We start from the raw sequence: 14571 nt of genomic DNA on the forward strand, positions 1-14571 counted from the left end.
CAACTCACTGGAACACGACCCTGAAGCCACATTTGTAACCTGGACACCAAGAAATGAAACCCCCAAAGTTATTAGAGCTCAGGCACTTTCAGGGCAGCACCAGACCCAGGCTGACACCACCTCCAGGATTTCCATCCCAGAGCATCTTTCCCACCTCATTCCCTCAAGTGAGGAGTGGTTTTAATCACTCTCCCCTGACAGGAGTAAGAGCAAAGAGCAAAACCTGTGGCAACACCAGTTGATCCTGCTTGGCCTGACAGCTTGTTGTTATTTCCAGACTCTGGAGTTCTTTTAAAATTCATAGGGACAGCCTGGAGTTTTAGGAGAGGCTACCAAAATCCAGCCTAGGATGTATCAAAAATAAAAATTAAAAAGAGAGCACACTTCCTGGAGGGGGATACAAAACAGTCAGCATTTACAAAGAACTCTCCAGGAATTTTTTTTTTTCTTTTAAAGGATCTTGCTTTGAAGTAGATGCTCCCAAAGAATAAGGCTTTCCAGAGCTCAGCAATATTTAATGTACTTCTCCAGCAATGGCTGACAATGTTGTTGTTTCAGCTATATTATAACAAAAATATTGTGGTTTTCCTGTATTCTGACAAAAGTAACTCAAAGATTTACATCTCCTTCATCTTATTCCGAAGTGGCCCTTAAGCCAAAAACAGGGAAGGGAGAGACCCTACTGCGTACAAAGGACTTCAGTAAGCCTTGAAGGGTGGCTCTCCACTTAGGACATAAAGAAAGGCCAAAAAAAGATGAAACACCACTTGAAAAAAAAAAAAAAAAAAAGGGCAATTTTTTCTACACCATCAGTGAGAGTGGAAAACATCCAGGAGATGAGGAACTTGAGTCAAAGCTGAGTGTCCTGGCCAGCTGGTTCAAATACCCACATCCAACACAAAAGTGTTCTCTGGGATACCTCATGGACAGTCATGGGAAGAATTCTCCATCCTCCCCTGCTTCTCCACTTGATGAGGCACCATCTCAACACTCCCCCTTGCACTCACACAGTTCCTTCACTTATCACTGACTAAAACCATCAGCTGGAAAACAGGGACACAGGTGCAGCTCCCTGAGGGAGAAGGGGTCAAACCCCCATAATACAAATGGACTTCAACTATTCTGGTGCCTTCTCTCAGAATATTTTCCATCAGTAACTGCCTCGTGACAACCTGGGAATACTTTGGGAATTCCCTTTGCATCCACACCATGACCCAGGATCCTTCTCCACCCACCCATCCCACAGCAGGGAGAAGACACATCCAAATAGGCTGTTCCAAGACATTATGCCATGGCAGTACTTCCCAGAAAAATCAGCAGCACACTGGCAGTTTTCCTAGTATTTCCACAGCCAGGGATGTTTTCTACCAGGACTTCTACCTCTCCATGGGTTGGAGAACTTAATGCTGGAAAAAAAACCCCAACCTGGGCAAAGCACGGAATCAACCTTTCAGAATTTCCTTACTTTAAGGGTTTAGAGGCAGGAAGAAACTCAGTGAAAGACAATCAAAAACTTCATTAAAAAAAAGAAATAAAATAATCAAAACTTCAACATTTCACAGAGAAAGACCAAGCAAACAAGTCAGAGTAATGTAAAAGCTACATACCCACAAATGCATCAATAAATTATTACTGCAGATTTTCTCATTTTTACTCACTTACCAAAGGAATACCTGAAAAACAAAATGAAGAAGAGGCAAAACCATTAATGTTTTGGTTGATGATTCAAGGGAACGATGTCTAGTATTAGTTTAATTTCTCATTTCACACGCTTTGAGTTTCAAAACACTACCCAAGAGCACACAAACGTGTCTGAACCACATAACATGCAACTGAAATGGTAAACTGCTGCTACCTAGAAATGGAAGAAGAGCAAATTCCCTTATTTCTGGGCAACAAGGGGATATTTAGCACTCCAAGCAATTGGCCACCCTTCTTCTGATAAAGATGTTAAAGCAGCAAACCCAGAAGGGACATCACGATCCCAAATCCCAGCAGGTCCCCACAGGGTTGCTCCTGGTCTTCTCTGGAATTACTGGAATTACCTTTAGTCTTAGCTCCAACAGTGATTTTGTGTCGGATTATCAGTTCCTACTAAAAGCAAACCCCAGAGTTTAACCAGTTCTCAGATGCTGTTCCCCAATAAATTGTGTTTCCTCCCCTTACAGCTTCAATGCCACGTCAGGGCTTCATTACTTGTGTCTTTTATAATAATATTATTATTTGTGCAGTGCATCTCACACCAACCCAAAAGCCAAACAAAAGAACCCTAAAACTGAGAAAAACCCCAGGTTTTAAAGATATTTTTTCAGAAGGATTCGCTGCTACTGAAAACATCCTGAATAGGTGTGTTAATTCAGAACACAGGAGTTCAATCAGCTCTGAAATCCATCAATCCAAATATCTTACAACATTCTTAATGACCATTTCACGCAGAGCTCCTGAGGTACAAAGAAACAGCCTTAAAATGCACAGCAATGTTTAAATTTATAAACAAGAGCAGCTCTTTATGAAGACATCTGTCATTAAGGGAACCTCGCTTTGCTGTTCCCCACCACGGCCGTGGTGCTGTTCAACAGAAACTCCTAAGAATTAAGTCTTATTTCTTGGCAGAAGTTAAGAACCCCCTGAGGCTCATTTAAAACACACACACACAGAGACACACACGCACAGAATGAGGAATTAATCAAATATTGTATTCTTCTGAACCACATGAAGTTCTCTGACGTGTGTCTGTTGCCGATTACATCAATCCGGGCTCCGGAATTTGTCATGTGATGACAGGCCAACACTTGTGAATTTATTTCTCTGAAGAAGCCTGGGATACAAATGCCAAGGAAACCAAACCAAATGGCCCACTCCAAATATATAAAAGCAGCAGGAATTCTTGCAAGGATTTCTTTTTTTTTTTTTTTTTAATAGGTACAAACAGGCAGGTACCCAAATCCCACAGATTTCAGGTTGGAGTTTGGGACCTAATTAATGTTTTCCCTTTTCAAGCTCCTCCAAAAGGAGTTAAGAGAGTGTTTATTAAAAAACTGGAGGTTTTCACTACTGCCTGTCTTGGCATTTGCAACATTCCCAACGGATAATGACAGGTAAAAACTTGGATGTGATTTTGCAGCCTTGGGGGTGGGGGAAAATTTCAGCTGAGGAACTTTTGATCTGCACTTTTTCAAACCCAGAAATTCAAAGTATGTTCCATTTGGATGGCCTAAATCAAATTAAAATGGGATGTCACTTCTGCTTTCTGGGGGGGATGAACAATGTCATTACCCATGACTTGTCACTGGAGGCAGAATTCATGGCACATCAGACTGTGAATATCAGCTGGGAATCATAAACATCATCAAATATTTGGGTTAAATGGCTTTCACCATGTTGTCATGCTGATTAATTCTAGCTCAAGTACATTCCTGGAAAGCAAAAACTGACAGCAAAACACAGCTTAAACTACATTATTCCTGATGAAAATCCTTCCTGCTGCCAGTACAGCACAGCCAGGCTGGGTTTGAGGACACGGCTCCACGAGAGCTTCCCACCAAAATCCCACATGGGCAAAGGACCAGGATGCTCCAAACCCACCTGGCAGAAAACATCACCTTTTCCATATAACATCTTTTTTCCTGCATGCAAAGCACATGGGATGATGGTTTCTATTTGCTCGAGGAGGAGGGAAAGCACATGGGCCACACTTGCCCCATAAATTTCCATTCCCTTTCTGCTCAACTACCCCAGAGCTGCACAGATTATTTAATGCAAGGGTTGTTTGGGACAGGGATTCCTTTTAGAAGCCCATAAAACATTCCAAAACCAAAACAGAATTCCAAACAGACTCTATTAAAAATAGTATAAAACACAGACAGGAGCTTTTACCTTTGTATCTCTTGATGTTTACAAGGAAAACACCTGTATTTATAATAAAAAAACAGAGTAAACCCAGTCCTACCCACCACTCCCATCCCTGCAGTGCCCAGCACCACAAGATCCTTCCAGCTGAACTGATTTCCACAGGCAGGATAATTCCCTGCTGCATCCCTAAATCCACAGCTGGTGTTAACAGCTTCTCTCCCTGCTCTCCATGGAGAACATCATCTACTGAAAGTGAACCCAGATGGCAACTTCCATCTCCATTATCAATCTCCCTCATTCCCTGGGCTGTAGAACTTGGGATGAGGGAAGAGGTCTTCGGGTACAGGCATGTTTTCTATTTTCCATCAGCATTCAGCTCCCAAACGTGCTGCAAGGAGGTTTCCACAGCAGCACCTCTGCAATAAAAGTGGCTGGAGCCACTTCTAGAGCAAAGTGACAACCAGAGACCCTGGAGTGGAAAAACCTCATCCACTGCTGTCTAAAAGTTCACATTTAGGTGCCTGAGAGCTTGTTGGTGAACCACAATCTCCCAACCAAATTAAAGCTGTAAAACTTCTGATGACCTAAAAAAAAAAAAAAAAACCCAAACCATTTTCCAGTGTATATGTAGAGCCCCTGGCACCTGGGGATCCACTTCCTCAGCACTCTGCCTCAAAATAAAGCAGCCAGTTGGAAACATCACTTGCAAGAGGCGGCGAGTCCATCACAATGACATGACAGGATTAGTCTGGTGCACCATTAATTTCAGAACATCATTAACTTAAAAGTGTGGGGGTAAGAAACATTTTTTTTTTTTTTTGACAGCTGGTTTCGGTGGCTGCCAAGCCTGGAGCACTGCACAGCCGTGCTGGGGGAGGAAATCAGCTGGAGTGGCAGTAAATGAAACCACTCTGGTGTCTGGATTCACTTTATTGTGGTCACAGATCTCCAAAAAGCGGGATTCTGTGCTCTGTAATTACAACATCCACATTTAAATGGGAGGAACGGGGAGAACATTAAAAAAAAATTTTAAAAGTGCTCAAGGGTGAGGTTCACTCAGTGCTGGGAAAGGTGCCTGAGCAGGGATGGAGCAAAGCAGGGGGTGAGGGATGGGGCTGCCCTGGAGCGAGGCTGGGTGGTGACATGCACATCCCATCCCACACACCCATCCCACAGGCTCTGCCCGTGGCCAACAGCAAAGCACCACGTTGTTTTCCCTCTCCAAGGTAAAAAATAATCAGGCCTGGGTAGGAGAGCAAATCTGAACGACCCAACTAAGCCCCTGCAACACTCACTGACTGTTCTGTCCGTGCTCCTTTCCAAAGACAAAAATTATTCCAAACCCCACAGAATTTGCCAAACTCAGGTGGAGTTTGCTTTGGCCAAATCCTTCCAGTGCCAAAAGCAGATGCTGAAATGGCAGCCCTGGGAATCCTGCTCTGAGCTGCTCCTCAGGCTGGATGGGGGGTGCAAGCAGAGGTGGGAACAGGGCAGCAGGAAGGTGAGGCAGCCCCTGGAGTGACACCAGGCTGCAAAACCAGCCCAGGGCTCCAGGCTGGGATGGCCTCTGCAGGTAAAAACCTAGGAAAAGCAGATTTCAGTAATTCCATTCCCCGATTTAAAAGAAGAGTCCTTTAATTGCATTAATTACACTCAGCTGGCAGTCAGAGAGATTGAGTCCCCATGGTGAGGCTCTGGGATCAATCAATTCCTGGCCATTTTCCTCACACCAAATCCACACAGAACAGGAGTTATTCCAACGCAAGCTGCCACCTACTTTCTACCCCTAGACCCTTCCTGCAAGAGAACCTGCTTATTTTTGCAGTCTCCTGCCTCCCCTTCTCCAGGACAGAGCTGCTGTTTATCCAGGCAGACCTGGAGTGTTTCTCCAGGAGAAACATTCAGCTCAGCCTGCAAATGGAATCACGGAATTATTAAGGTGGGAAAAGACCTGCAATATCAAGTCCAACCATCAACCAGGAGCACCACCACATTCACCACTTAACCACGTCCTCAAGTGCCCCATCCACAGGGATTTTGAACATTTCCAGGGCTGGGGACTCCCCCACTGCCCTGGGCAGCTGTGACAGTGCCTCACCACCCTTTCAGTGGAGAAATTTTTCCTAATATCCAACCAATCCTCCCCTGGTGCAACTTGAGGCAATTCCTGGCCGTGCAGGAACCCCAGCCCAGCGATGCTGCAGCACCACTGGAAGTGACCACCGTTGTCAACAACAAATTTCCAGATTAAGGGAATTTGTAAACGCGGTTTAGGAGCTGGTAAACACAGATTAGGGAAGTTTGCAAACACAGATCCCACCAGGGCTTGGATCCTTCCCCTAAACCAGCTCACTTTCAGGCTGCACCAATCCCTGTATTCACATCCTTCCCAACCACAGCTGCTTGAGGAGTTCCCTGGGTTAAACAACATAAACATGAGCTGGACCAAACTGGGAGCATGAAGCTGTTTGGCAAGTTATTGTTTAAAAAAAAAAAAAAATCATGAAAAAACCATTATTCCTTCTTTTTCTAAGTTTTTCAGCTGTGGGATGGAGCCCCAAGCAGTGGATGCAGCTGGCAATTGGGTGTGCCAGAAAATAAGCAATTAAAAGATATTTGTCTGGGTCTCTGGCAAAGCCCAGTGCACATCAGCCACTGCAAAGCCACACACTAACCACATCATCATCATCATCTCATCCTTTCTTTGCTCTTATTTAAATTTTATAATTAAATAAAAATGGATCTCAGATCTCATGGCATATCTTTGCTCCTGCTTGGGAACGTGGTTTAGTGGTGGACTCCATGATCTTAGAGGTCCTTTCCAGCCTAAATAACTCCACGAGATTCCACTTGCACCTCTGAAGAGCCCTAAATCAAAGGCACAAACCCCACTGTCACCTGCACTGAACTCAACTGCATCAACCAAGAGGAGAAACCTCACACGTTTTCAGGTCTTGAGGATTAATCCAGGCACAGCATCACCCTCCTGCTGCCCAGCCACACTCAGTTCCAGGTGAGCAGATGGACAGGGACTGCAGCTAAACCAGCACCCAGCCTGGGGCAGGGAGGGAAAACCTTCCACATGCTGGGGGTGCAGGGGAGAAAAAACACTAAATGATTCATTTCTGACATCAGCCCTGATTAAATTTTAATCTCTCAACCCAAAATGTGGTTCTCATTAGGCTCATTAGTTCCCAGTTGTACTGCAAGGCAGGGGTGTCACATGGCATTAATCTCTGTTTTCATTAACGTGTCATATCAGGGGCTCAGGGCTGCTCTCAGCATCCTTTGAAACCGATCCCTCCCTCTCTCCTGTGCGGGGTAGGAAGTGCCAAAAAGCAGCTTCCTGGACAGGAAGGATGACCCCCTGAGATGCTGCAACTCTTGGTTTACGTTTCTGGAGATAATCTTTTCTCTCTGGGCAGAGAGGGAGGGCAGCTCGGAGCACAAGGGATGCGAGGCTGCGATAACAAAGCAATTCCTGAGGTTTATTGCCAAGGCCAGATAGAGGAATAAGATATTCCAAGTTTTCTTGTTGTTGGGATATTTTGGAGAGCTGGAAAAACACAGCCAGGTTGCAAAAAGGGTTATTTGTAAGGCCTTAAAAAAAATACTCCAGATTACTCCAGTTCAGCACATGCATCAAGGTGAGATTTGTTCATGTGATTTATCTGAAAACCTTGGATACCTTTTTTTCAATACACAAAACTGTATGCTGGATTCAGGCACAGTATTAACTCTTCCTTCCGCTTCAGACTTTAATATCTGCAAAGCTGGTCTCAGTTAAGCCTTGCAGTCCCTCAGTACAAGCCTGTATTACTTCCAGACAGGCCTGTAAAGCAGGATAGAGACTGATGGAAAGACCACACCGAGGTCACAGCTGACACATCCGTTCCTGCCTGCCCAGAGAACCTCCCAGGTGAACCAGGTGTACTGATAAAACCCAGGACACCCAGGTTCCCATTCCCTGCTTGCACAGCTCCTGGTCTTTCAGTGTTTCCTTGCTCAGGGCCAGGCAAAAGAGTCTTACTGAATTACCCAAACTGCTCAACAAAACCTGCCCCAGCTCAAGTGGCCCCCTGTGGATCCACCATCCACCCTCATCTGGATCTGGGCTGCTGGAAGCTCCAAGGGGGATTCTTCCAGCTCTGTTTTGTGTGTCAGAACAGGACTACTCTAATCCAAGATGAGCAGAGGGCTGGAGCAGCCCCCAATTCCCACCCTGGCTGCGTTACAACCTGGAGTAACAAACTCAGAATGGATCTGGCTCTAACCTTCACTTGGATCACTCCAGACAAAGCCCCAAGTGCTTTAATCCCAAAATCCAAAGCTGTAGAGCACGAGAGGAAGGGAAACAGGGAAAAGGTTCATTTAATGGCTACCAATGCACTCCTGGAGAGGGAAAACACAGCCCTGAGCACCCCCTGAGCCCCCCAGCACTGAGTGGAGCTCAGCCTGACCCAGCCACCAGCACACACAGATTAAAGTCCAGCACAGGTCAAGTGCTTTCTAAGGAGACATAAACCACAAACCCTCCACCACACACCAGCCTTTCTTCTTTCTCTGCTGCAAATGAACTTCTGAGGACGGTAATTTAATTGAAATTAAATTACAAGCCTCACAGACAAGCTTCCACGCCCTGCAGCGTACTTGTCCCTCCAGTAAGTCCTTTAATATCACAGTTTCAAGCTATTATTCAACAGCTAAATATTAAAAAAACCAGGTATTTGGGGGCAGACAGAGAGAGGCATCAACTCCCCTCTGTGTTCTACAAAAGTCTTGCAGCACCAGCAACTTTTTGGGAGCCAGCTGTGCACAGGGGCTTTTTGAAGGGCAGATGAGCACAGCTCTATTTTATATTCCCTGCAGGAAAAAAAGGTGCTGCTTGGTCTTATTTCACCCTAAATACCTGTTAGCAGCAGCCCCACCACTGTTTTCCCACAAGGGAAGAACACACTGAAAAGAAAGTTGTAGCCACCTTGTGCTCTAACATTTTATTTATTGGCTTGTTCAACCCATTCCCTTGAGCTCTTGTAACTCAACCAGAATCTTAGTCATGAAAAAAAAAAAAAAAAAAGGCAATAGGATTTAAAACCCCACAGTTCCAGCTTCTGTATCAAGTGTCTTACAAACTGTGCCTCCCAAGAGTGGGCAAGGAGCTCTGTAAAATGAAATTACCCAATAACCAAGGGAAAGAAAGGGTTTTCAGATGTCATTTGGAAGTGCTGGGTGGGGGAGGAAACAACAGGAGAAGAAACAGGAGATCAGTGGCAGAGTAGCTGAAAAGTTTGTTTATGTAAGAAAAATGTAATAGCTCTCTGGAGACACCTTACTGTGGGATAAAAGTGAATTTATTCCAGAGTTACCAACTCACTTTGGAAGTGCATTAGTTACTCTGGTACAAAAAGTGATTTAAGTTCTGCTGGAAGGCAGAACTCTCCCAAAGAGCTTGTGCTGCCACAGGACCCTCATGGCCAATGTCCCAGCAGGAACCACAGGGAATAAACCCACAAATAGAGGTTCCACGGGCTCACCTGCAACAAGGTGTGGCTCCTGACCCAGAGAACACGTCCAGGTTTAGGCTGAGCACACCCACAGCTGTTCTGGGAACACTGTGCCCAGAATTACAAAAACTTCCCAGTGCTTTCCACCTTCCAACCTGGCAATCCTGGCCCCACATTCCACAGGTACCAGAACTAACACCCTGCTCTCTGAAAGCTCAGCTGGTTTTGAGAACCACCAAAGTGCATCTTTTTTCTCAAGACAGTTCAGAACCAACAACAAACTGGCAAATCAAGAATTCAGAGCCAGGGCAACATCCCAGCCCCAGTTCTCAGGATTTTAGGTCGCCAAAGCAATCCTTACCCTGCAAACCCCATCACAGACAGCTCCCAGGAGCAGCTTTCCTGAGGGTTGTGAGACCCTCCAAGCCCTTCAGCTGTGCTGTCCCAGCAGCATCAGCTGTCCCCTGGCTCCCAGAGTATTCCCCAGCTCCCAGGTGGTCCCAGGACAGACAGGGAGCGTGTCCTGCCCTTCAAAGGAGACACAGTTTGCTCTTCTAAAGCTTCCCCTGACTGAGCCCAAGCCAGCTGGACAGCAGTTGAAAGAGTCTCTCCTCCAGCAGCACCCGCTATCTGGAGACTGCAGCCCAAAACAAATAGGAACATTTAAAATTAAAATAGAAACAAAAAAAAAAAATGAGAGCAGAGGCGATAAAAGGAATAAATTGTTCCTCACTGGCCTAAAGAAGAGAGCTCTATCCCCCTCCTTATCATTCCATATCTTCCTGGAACTGGCTTCCCAGGCACCTACAGCAGAGGATTTTGCTGGGTGGCAGGAGCCCAGCCTGGCCAGAGCAACAGGACCTTCAGGACTGCACAACAACCCAAAACAACGTGGCCACAGGAGGAATTCCTTCCTCATTTCAGCTGCCTCCTTGCTGAGCTGTCTCATAATTGCCTGACAGCGCTGCCCTTCCCCCCCGTGCTAATATCTGCGGTCTTCTGCTCTGGGGAGAACTCACCCAAACCTCCCAATCTGCCCCAAATTGACAGTAAGACAATTAAAACACCATCTAAACCCGTGGACACACCAGTGTGAGAAGGGAGATTTAAAGCCAGCCTTAGTTTAAGGTCAGTGCTACTGCCCACCCACCTACCCACCAGATCAGATTTTGGGTAGCCTGAGCTCACCCCTCCTGCCACCACAACTGCCTGGGAGAACTCAGCTAATCCCTGCTTTGCTCTCTCCCTGTGTTTACTTGCACTGTGAGCACCCAGCATCCCTCTTCTCCAGGGAATTCCAGGTCACACTGTGTGCACAATAATAATGTGGCTTTGACCACCCAGTGACCCATTGCAGAGGATCTAAATGAAAAATGTAACCACAGCTGAATGAACTGTGCTGCTGGGCTGCTTTGATTCCTTTCCCCCACTCCTTCACAAGAACCACCTCATTTCCTGTTTAATATACAATATTAAGAGGAGAAGAAGTTGAGGCAACATCATCTAACCCCCCTTCTCTCCTACCCCTTTCCCAGAAGAACCCAACCCAACCCCTTGGTGTGTTTTTGCTGCACACCAGGAGCACCTGCCCATGCCAGACTAAATGGTAAACCCCAAATCTGAAGAGTCAAAGGAGTAAAAAAAAAAAAAATACAGCTTCATCTCAAATATCAAGAGCCAATTCCTTTCAACCACAGCACCCACAAAAGGCAAACTCCAGGCTCTGTGTGAATTCCTGCTGGGCAGGGCATTGCCTTGGCAAACAGCCCCAGGTACCAGAGAAAAAACAAAGCAGAGAGACTGAGAACCCACCAGATCTGTCCAACGTTGACCAAGGAGAGGTAGAGAAGCCACAGGAGGGACATGAGGACCATGTTTGCACATCCAGTCACCGACACAAAGGCTGATATTGCCAGGCCAAGCAGGGCAAGGCGGTCCAAGGTGCTGTCCATGTCAGACCAATCCAGAAACCAGATGATTGTTGGGGCATAGCTCAAGGCATCCAGGTTGATCTTCCCCTTGAAATACTTCTTGATGCTCTGCAGGTACAGTTTGCAGGGCAGCAGCCCCTTCTCTCCTATCAGCTGCTTGTTCTGATGATATGCCACCAGGAAGGCCACAACTAGGAAAACAAGGAGGGGGGAAAAAAACTGTTAGAAATCACCCAGGCTGAGGGATTTTGAGTCCTGTGTTACAGAAGTAGATTAATGTCTCAGAAGGAATTAATTCAAGTCTTCACCTCTGTTAAAACCCAACAGCACAAGGTTCCCTGCCCATGGCAGCTCCATATCCTTGTTCAAACCCCACCTCAATCCTTCTGGCAGTGCAATGGTTAATAGTTCTCCATCCCAATTGCCCAGGACAGTAGCCCTGCTATGGGTTGACTTTCTGGATCCTCTCACATCCTGGAAATACAAAGTCTTAATATTTTCCCGTCCTCTAAATTGCTGCTTTTTCCACGTCCCTGCAGCTCTCCCATTTATAGTGTCTGTGCTCTTGCACTGGACAATCTTAGAACAACCAGCTGCTTTTTTTAACAGCACAGAAGCAATTTAATTACAGATTATAGACCTAGAATTTGATGTTCTACAGAGAAAGTTGGTCAGTTTGGAGGGATTAGCTCATATTTTAAGAATCTCCTCCAGTTACCAATTTGCAGTTTGTAACTGCAGTAATCTCCATTTCTCAGGGGGGAAAAAAAACCCAAAAAAACAACACAATGGAAGCCAACATTCCCTGATTAGGCTCCATCCACTAACTTACCCATCTTTCAAACATTATCAACCCCCAGCCATGTCACGCACAGCAACACCAAAGGTCTTGCCAAAGGCCAGTTTGTTTCCCCCCAAAGCTCCCTGGTTAATGATCAAATCTGCTGCCTTCCTTATCTGAACAGGGTCACTCTGCAGACAGGAATCCTGGTGTTCCTCTGCTCGCTGTCCCTGCCCTGGAACACTGAATTAAAGCCCCAGTTCAGGCCTGGGTGTCTTTGAAGTCTGAGCAGCAACCAAAAGTCTGCAGCCCCAGGGAATCAAACCCTGTCCCATTCCCCAGACACACACAGAGCTCCCCAGTGGGGCTCACTTAATCCACTTAACACTTTCCCCAGCTCTCTGCACACACCACGTATTTTGTTCTCATCTGGAAAACCACTGCAAGTCGCAATCCACAGCAGAGGTCACTGGGAGGGGGTTCCCTTTGATTCCAGCAGATTCTGAGTCAGAGCCATCACACAACAGAGTTGGGAGTTAATTGGTTGCATCTCTTCCCATCCATCTTTTATACACAGTGAAGGATTTTACCAACTTATAAAACACACATTGAATATTTTACTCAGCAAGAGAAAAAACTGATCACAACCCTACAGGATCAGTTCTTGACTGCAAATATTCATATTATTCATATTTTTCTCCCAGCACAACTGCAGAATCAGAAACCCTGATAAGTGAAGCCAGTAGAAATATCATGCTTTTGAGCTTCAGACAGCTTAATATCTTCATTTTTTGCTTAAAAAAAAAAATAGCTAAAGACCAGCTCTGCCTTAAAACTCCATGGCTTGATTTCCCGTGATTAGCCCTGCAATTTGCTGCACAGTTTTCCATAAGTGCTAATCAAATTCACCTCGAAATGCTCCAGAATTGCTGCCCCAACCCATAACTGCCAAGCACATTTTTGTCTAAAAAAGTCTAAATTAGACCCCTGCACCGTATGCAAGACAAAGAAGGAAAGGGTAAATTAGGAAAAACAAACTATAGCAATTGCAGAAAAGTACACATTGCATGGACAGTCCTGCACAGCCTTTCTGAGTCTGAAAGCAGCAGAGACCGAGTTAGAGCTGACACGAAATGCACATTTTAGGATTGCCCAGTCTGGGCTCCAAAGTGGTTTTTGCTCTCCCAGAACACAGATTTTTCACTGGTATTTCGCATGTCAACGTTCCCAACGAAATGCCACCAGCAAGAGCACTAATTTAGGAAGAACTCACCTCCCCCAAACCAAATCCTGACCATTCCACGTGTGTTTGGACCCATCACCTCCCAGGCCATCGGCCCACGCGTTGCTCACACGTGCAGCGTTCCCAGACCTGCTGCTCCATCCCGGATCCAGCTCCCTCTCCTGGACACTCCCCAGGCTGAGCCGTCTCGATGACTCTGTGCTCCCTCCCCCCTCATCTCCAGCATCTTTTGGAGCACATCCCTTAGGAAGCTCCCACTTCCACTCCATCCTCTCCCCCCTGCTCTTCCCAAGGTACCAGCTCTGTCTCCAAGAGGCTTTGGCAGCAGTTCCCGTGCTACTGGACACAGGGAACAGCTCAAACTAAAGACTGGTTCTTCAAAGGATTTCAGCAACACAGGAAATGCACAGATCCAGTGGGGGAAAAAAAGGGAAGTTATTTATTACCTTGTCATTGCTTCCTCTCCCTGAACCTCTGGAGAAACCATATCCTTAAACCTCACTCCCTTCTCCAGGAACCCTCCCTTTGACCTTGGCTCAGTCAGGGGGGTAAAAAAAGTCCCTTTTCCTCCTCAAAGCCTGTGCTTCTTCCTCTTCCCCAGCCCCTGTTCTGGAACCTCCCTCCCCATGGTCTTGTGTTTGGGGATTTTCCACTCCCCATCTTCCCACTCCCTCCAGGTCAAACGAGTTTGCTCCCACCTTGGGCCCCGCCTGCCACACCCACCGGGGCTTGGGGGATGTTCAACCACTTCTCCTTTGTCTTTGTCCTGCAGCTTCTTCCTGGGAGTCTGCACCCCTTTAACTCTCCAGCCCCAGCACAAACCCCATCCCATTTCCCATCCTCCCTGCAGCTGCTCACTGACAGGACTTTTTCCCTGACACTTCCCAGATCTGGGTGTTTTCACCCGTCCCATCTCCCGTGTCCCACCTGGAGCACTGTCATTCTCCAGACTATCCATCCTTTGCAGATTGAAGGCTCTTGAGCTCCCTCCCACTCGAGGCAGCCGGAGCCTTTGACAGCTCACATGGGAACGTTCCTCTCCCTGCTGGAGCTGAGCTTTACATAAGTAATCCATGTAAATTGGCAGCACTGCTAATAGACCCTCACTACTTACTCTCACCTCAGAAGCTGCTTTAACTGTACTTTTCCATTAACTCCCCCCTTCCACCTTCTCCTTCCAGGCTCCTCTTTGCCCCCAAACCCACATTCTCCCAAAAAACACCACTCAACCGTGCAGCAAAGAGTCCCCCACCCAAAAGG

The 14571-nt window shown here is 46.4% G+C and overlaps 1 protein-coding gene across 4 annotated transcripts in view; it reads right to left on the minus strand.

Annotated features, from left to right (window-relative positions):
* LMF1 (lipase maturation factor 1) overlaps nucleotides 1-14571 on the minus strand; it is a 146286-nt gene that overhangs the window by 121332 nt on the left and 10383 nt on the right. For 3 of the 4 annotated variants that reach the window (XM_050317903.1, XM_050317901.1, XM_050317904.1), the window contains exon 2: nucleotides 11169-11478. The gene's annotated coding sequence lies outside the window, so the exon portion shown is untranslated. Of the gene's footprint in view, nucleotides 1-11168; nucleotides 11479-13341; nucleotides 13405-14571 lie in introns of those variants that run through there. The other variant, XM_050317902.1, reaches the window with a different exon arrangement.

The sequence above is a fragment of the Myiozetetes cayanensis genome, unplaced genomic scaffold (genome assembly GCF_022539395.1).
Source record: "Myiozetetes cayanensis isolate MyiCay16 unplaced genomic scaffold, myiCay2020 scf20-37, whole genome shotgun sequence".
Lineage (NCBI taxonomy): Eukaryota > Metazoa > Chordata > Aves > Passeriformes > Tyrannidae > Myiozetetes > Myiozetetes cayanensis.